At 33.6% G+C, this 6,647-nt stretch overlaps 1 pseudogene; it reads right to left on the bottom strand.

The window, feature by feature from the left end:
* Positions 1–5,206: 5,206 nt before the first annotated feature.
* On the bottom strand, positions 5,207–5,326 carry LOC136833579 (5S ribosomal RNA; annotated as a pseudogene).
* Between the last annotated feature and the right edge of the window lie 1,321 nt (positions 5,327–6,647).

Genomic DNA, 6,647 nt, shown 5'->3' with positions numbered 1-6,647 from the left:
CGCTCTCTCGCGTTATCTCATTTGTAAAGACGTTTAACTTAACAGACTCTTCAAAAAAGGAAATTCAGAGGAACAGAATGGATTTAGTACATTATAAAAGAGATGTAATTGCAGAATTGCGCATGTCGAGATATATGTGTTTATGAGAAGGAGAAAACTTATATCCTGCTTTGTGGGTGAGGTACGCTCACTCTAATATACCTGTTTGTGGGTTCGAATTCTGCCACAGGCGTCAGGGTTTCTGCGTTTGCTTCTTTCTTTTGGGTTTAAGACTTTGTGATGATAAGCGTGTCCTTGGACTGTGAGGAAACGGAGACGCTAAGGGGTCACTGTGACAAACAAACATATACATGTGTATATACCTTTTATATATATATATATATATATATATATATATATATATATATATATACATAGTATATGTGTGTACAAAAGTGATTATAATCATACAAACACACACACACACACACACACACACACACACATATATATATATATATATATATATATATATATATATATATATATATATATATATATATGTGTGTGTGTATAACTGAATTACGAAAATATGGAACGTGATGAATATATAAAGATAAAATCCACGAAGGAAAGGGAAACACTGAGTGCTGCAAGGCCTTTCGACTGTCCTTTAAAGGACGACAGACAGTCGAAAGGCCTTGCAGCACTCCAGTGTTTTTCTTTCCTTCGTGGGTATGTATGTATCAGTATATACTGATATATATATATATATATATATATATATATATATATATATATATATATATATACATACATACATACATAAACATATATATGTATGTAGAATCTACTGGTCACTTTTACCAGAAACATATGTAATTCGAGAAGTTAAGAGGGCATTGTGGCTATTAGAATTACATATATATGTATATATATATATTACATAAATATGCAAATATATATATATATATATATATATATATATATATATATATATATATATTATATATATTATATATATATATTATATATTTGCATATATATATAATAAATATATATATGTGTATGTATGTATGTATGTATGTATGTATGATGTATAACTGAATATTATATATATATATATATATATATATATATATATATATATATATATATATATATATATATATATATATATATATATAATATTCAGTTATGTTAAAAGCACAAAATAATATAAATTCGAAGGCGATGAATATATCATGACAAATATATCACGAGAAATATCTTCATTTTTAGCTACGCAATGAACTAAATCTTCACAGTTTATGTTGAAAGTTTAAACAGAATTTCATTCATACCGGCAATAGGAGTAAAAATAACATTTTCAATGCACGTTAAGCATAAAATAACTTAGTTGTGTCGGTAAACGTGACAGATAAATTTGTTATAAATCTCTGCATTTATAATACAACATTTTATTATTTGTTCTGGACAGTGTTATTATTAGAGCAAATATTTCCCATCACTCAAAAATATAATTCTCTCTCCGGCTACCATTGCTGAAAAAAACACAGGAGTAAATTCATAATTTCGTAAAAAAATTATAGCAAAATAGCTTTGATAGTAATCATAAGGTAACGTTATCATACTCCATAACTTCCTTTGCATAACACAAAGTAATCATAATGTAACGTTATCATATTCCAGAACTTCCTTTGCATAACACATAGTAATCATAATGTACCGTTATCATATTCCAGAACTTCTTTTGTATAACACATAGTAATCATAATGTAACGTTATCATATTCCAGAACTTCCTTTGTATAATACATAATCATACTGTAACGTTATCATATTCCAGAACTTCCTTTGTGTAATACATAGTAATCATAATGTAACGTTATCATATTCCAGAACTTCCTTTGTATAACACATACTAATCATAATGTAACGTTATCATGTTCCAGAACTTCTTTTGTATATATAACACGTAGTATTCATAGTGTACCGTTATCATATTCTAGAACTTCCTTTTGTATAATACGTAATCATAATGTAATGTTATCATATTCCAGAACTTCTTTTGTATAACACGTAGTAATCATAGTGTACCGTTATCATATTCCAGAACTTCCTATTGTATAATGCATAGTAATCATAATATAACGTTATCGTATTCCAGAACTTCCTTTGTATAACAAAAAGAATACAGAAAAAATGAATCAAAATCATGATCTTGATTATTCAGTATAATAAACTGCCATTGGTAAAATTACATCAAATGATAAACACGCTGTTAGTTCAAAGACTCGAAATGCAAATGGTTAATGTTATGAACATGCAATATACTGCAAGTGATATATTGCGGAATCAATTTCGTTACCATGGGAAGAGATACCTTTGACTGATCAAGGATACATATTCAGGAAAATACAAAATTAAAACATTTTGATTGCGTGAGCATGGAGAAGGTGATGCAATCCGGAAAACAAAGAAAATACGAAAAGACAGATCTTGGTAAACCAGAAAACACCAAAGACATAAAATTAGTGACACTTTAGTTGCGCAATGAAACAAGAATCTACGAAGAACAAGAAGATGTGGAAAATACAAAAAAAAAAAGTGACACTTCAACTGTGCAATCAATAAAGGAGCCAGAGGCTAACTAGGAAACACAAAACTTACACACAAAAGTGACACTATAACTACACAATCGAGAAAGATGACTAAGCGGAAAATACATGAGAATTCACAAAATAAGTTAAACTGAATGTTTAATCAAGAGAGAAGCTATAGGTGAATTGGAAGAAGCGGAAAATACAGAACATTAGTGACAGTTTGACAGGATAATCTATAAAGAAGCTCCAAGCATATATAAAATATGTAAAATTCTGACCGTTAAATCAAGAAAAAACCTGCAAGTACACAGAAAAACAAAAAATTAATACAAAAAGTGACTCTGCACAAACAAGAAAGGAGCTGCGGGTGGACCAGAAAATACTGAAATTATAATAAAAACGTAACACTCCGATTGTGCAATCAATAAAAAAAGCTGGGAGCAAAATTGGGAAACAGAACGAATCAACAAAATAACAGACAATAATTCGACAGGGGATGTACAAACAAATAGATTCAGGCAAAATGGAAAACACAAAAAGCAGAAAATAAGAGACACTCTTCACTGCTCAACAAAGGAAGTAATTGTGTCAGAATTGGAAAATAGGTACTGCACGAAATAACTTGCATTGACTCAGCACAATCAAAAAAGGAAGTTGCGCTATGCAGGTCAAGACAGAAAATATACAATCATGGAAAAAAGTTGCAGACAAACTTCAAACCCCAGAAAATACAAAAAGTATGCGACACTTTGACGGCACAAACAGAGAGAAGCTGCGGGTCAACGTTAAAACTCTGCAAACACAAGAAATAATAAACACGCCCACACCCACCCCGCCCCACCACAGCGCAACGAAGGAAGAAGCTGGAGGCGTCCTAGAAAACTGAAAATACACAAAATGTGACACTGTTGCTAAGTCAAAAGAGGACTTACAAGTCAATACACAGACGCATACAAACCGGAATGAAGAGAGTATCAGCTGGGAACCCGAAAATCGCAGAAGGTTCATGAAAAAATAAATTCCTGGAAAAGTCCAACAATGTCGTTCCTTGCAAAATGACGATAGTCATCTGAAAAGGAAACAGATGACGTGCCTGGTGTGAAAAAATCTGAATATACATAAACTGTAGTTACTGGATCGAAGATATATGGGACCAGTAATGATGCTTGAAACTTTCTCTAAAAAAAAAAAAGGAGGAGAATTTTTTTGGAAGAAATTACATCTCATGTATATCGTATAATCAATTACTAATATGTCACTGAGATACAAGGATTGAAGCGTGAAGAGTAACTGTGGTATATTCAGTGGACCCTTCTATTTTTAGTTACAGGGCAAGACGAAGAAAAATTTTTATCATCATCCAACGAAGCAAAGTTAGCCAATAAGCAAAGTTTATGACGCAAATGACTTGTACACGCAACTAATATATATATATATATATATATATATATATATATATATATATATATATATATATATATATATATATATATATATATATATATGTGTGTGTGTGTGTGTGTGTGTGTATGTATATATACTGTACATGCACAAATATTACATATATATATTATATATATACTCATATCTTTCATATTTATATAAATGAGAACATGAATAATGATATAAAAATGTAAAAACTGAAGGTAGAGGTTCAAATTTTTGTGCTTACCACGTGCACTGACCACAAAAGTACGAGCAGAAGACGAAACCATCAGGAGATCTATTGAGCCACTGGACACTCTAGAATCTCTGCTGAGTCAGTCAATGCAAGTGAAATAATATATGAAGACCAACACTACCTCATATAAAAGGAAGAGATTATGTATGAGGAGCAATTACAGTACTCAAATGAGTCCGTTTTTTAATCTAGGCGATGCAGGGATAAACCGACAGGAATATGTGATGGGAATAGGCATGAGTCTAGCCTAGAACGTTTACTGGGCAGGTATCTGTAGCCAGTGTCTCATAGATGGGTAGATTTACACTATATCACTGACAATTCCCTTATTAGGAAATATATCTGCTGCAATAATGGAGACAGAGTTGCATATGCCATACCGATAAAAAAAATATCCTACTTTCCGAATATATAAAATAATTTTAAAAAGTCGATGTCAGAACGTTTACATTATTATCACTATTATTTAGTTTATGGGGATCCTAACGGCAAACTTATAGGTTCCCAAACGGCTCTCCCGAAGGATTAGGCTTTAAACTGAGGTCAGGAAAAGGGATTCGTTATACCCCACGTTCTTAAAAGTTTTATTTTTTTTCATATTTTCTAGGCCTTATTATATATTCCGTACTGTAATCTAATCCGCTATTATACAAAGGGACGAGACTACCTACGCTATTTATCTTTTGCTGGCCAAATAATGGGTCTCCTGTGTCTTAGCCATGTTAATTTACGATGGAAATTTCAAGGAAGTCTAATTTCTGGTCTTAAGTACGGATTTTCTCTAAGCTTCGTATCCATATTTATGGGTTTCATTCTAATTTGAGATTTCCTTGAACTTATTATTATTATTATTATTAGTAAGACGAACCCAATTCGTATGGAACAAGCCCACATGGGTCACTGACTTTGAAAGTCAAGCTTCCAAAGAATATGGTGTTCATCTGAAACAGCATCTGGTGTTCCCAGGAGGCCACCGATTCAAGTACTGACCAGACCCAACGTTGCTTAACTTTAGCTGATCGGACGAGAAGCGGTGCTTTCAACGTGGTATGGCTAATTAATTAAGATTTGTTTTTACTCAGAAAAAAAAAAGTTATGTTAGAAAAGAAATGAAGAGTAAATGAGATAAATTGGAAAATACTGAAAACAAAATTCCATGATAACAAAACAAAACGGAGCGTCATTACCCAAAGCTTTTCATTCTGGGCCAGATCCCCATTCATGTTCCAATAATAAAAAGCAGGGCCAGGAGGCCCACCGCAGGCGGAAACGCGGACTGCAGCAGCCAACAGCCAATTCGCCGGCAAAAACGACCTCGCGCGGTTGAGCCGGCCGGGCTTGTTAACATCCATTTTCAATTAGTAGCCTCAGATTAGGTTTCCGAGATTTGAGCTATCGGGAACAGAATCCGCAGAGGCGTCTAGGGGGGTGGGGGGTTGATACCCGGGTCCCTTGGTGGGCGGGATTGGACGGTCCTTAGACGTTTAGCTGCCGCATTATTTTCAGTCGTTCTCCCTCTAATTTTCTGCCGTTTGTTTGGGCTTCTCTCTGGATTGGGATAATCCATTCAGAAATGTATTATTGTAACATTGTAATTCTCTACGTTTCATCCTTCGGCTATCGTAATATGCATTCACGAAATTTTAATACTTTTGATTTACTATTAACCAACATTCACACACACACACATACACACACACACCTAATATATACCACCGTTATTTGAATCTGTCTTCTCTTTCAGGAGTATATAAAATGCATTTAGAAATAATTCATCACAATTTTTATTTTCCATGGCTTATCCAAGAACACTGAATGATAAACACAGGAATTCTATATTTTCCTTTGGTTTTTTGTATTTGAATCTGTCTCTTCTCACCAGTTACAGATAAGTATTACCTTAGTTTAACCAGACCACTGAGGAGCTGATTAACAGCTCTCCTAGGGCTGGCCCGAAGGATTAGATTTATTTTATGTGGCTAAGAACCAGTTGTTACCTAGCAACGGGACCTACAGCTTATTGTTGAATCCGAACCACATTACAGCGAGAAATGAATTCCTATCACCAGAAATAAATTCCTTTTATTCTTCATTGGCCGTTCGGAGATTCGAACTCGCGCCCAGCAGAGTCCTAGCTGAGAACAGAACCCACTATCCCAACGAGGAACTTCTTCTCACCAGTATATTACATACATCCTATACATAATTCATCGCAATTTTTATTTCCCAAGGCTTATTCACAAACACTGATGATGAAAACAGGAAATATATTTTTCCTCTGGTTTTCTGGGGCTTCTCTCTGCTCAGACGTTGTTGCACTCTACAGCTTCTTGCAGGACTAAGATTACTTATGCAACAGAACAAGGGGAGAAATACATGAAT

Source organism: Macrobrachium rosenbergii, chromosome 51 (assembly GCF_040412425.1).
Source record: "Macrobrachium rosenbergii isolate ZJJX-2024 chromosome 51, ASM4041242v1, whole genome shotgun sequence".
NCBI lineage: Eukaryota > Metazoa > Arthropoda > Malacostraca > Decapoda > Palaemonidae > Macrobrachium > Macrobrachium rosenbergii.
The sequence above is the reverse complement of the archived record's forward strand: the minus strand, read 5'-3'. Positions and strand labels throughout refer to the sequence as shown.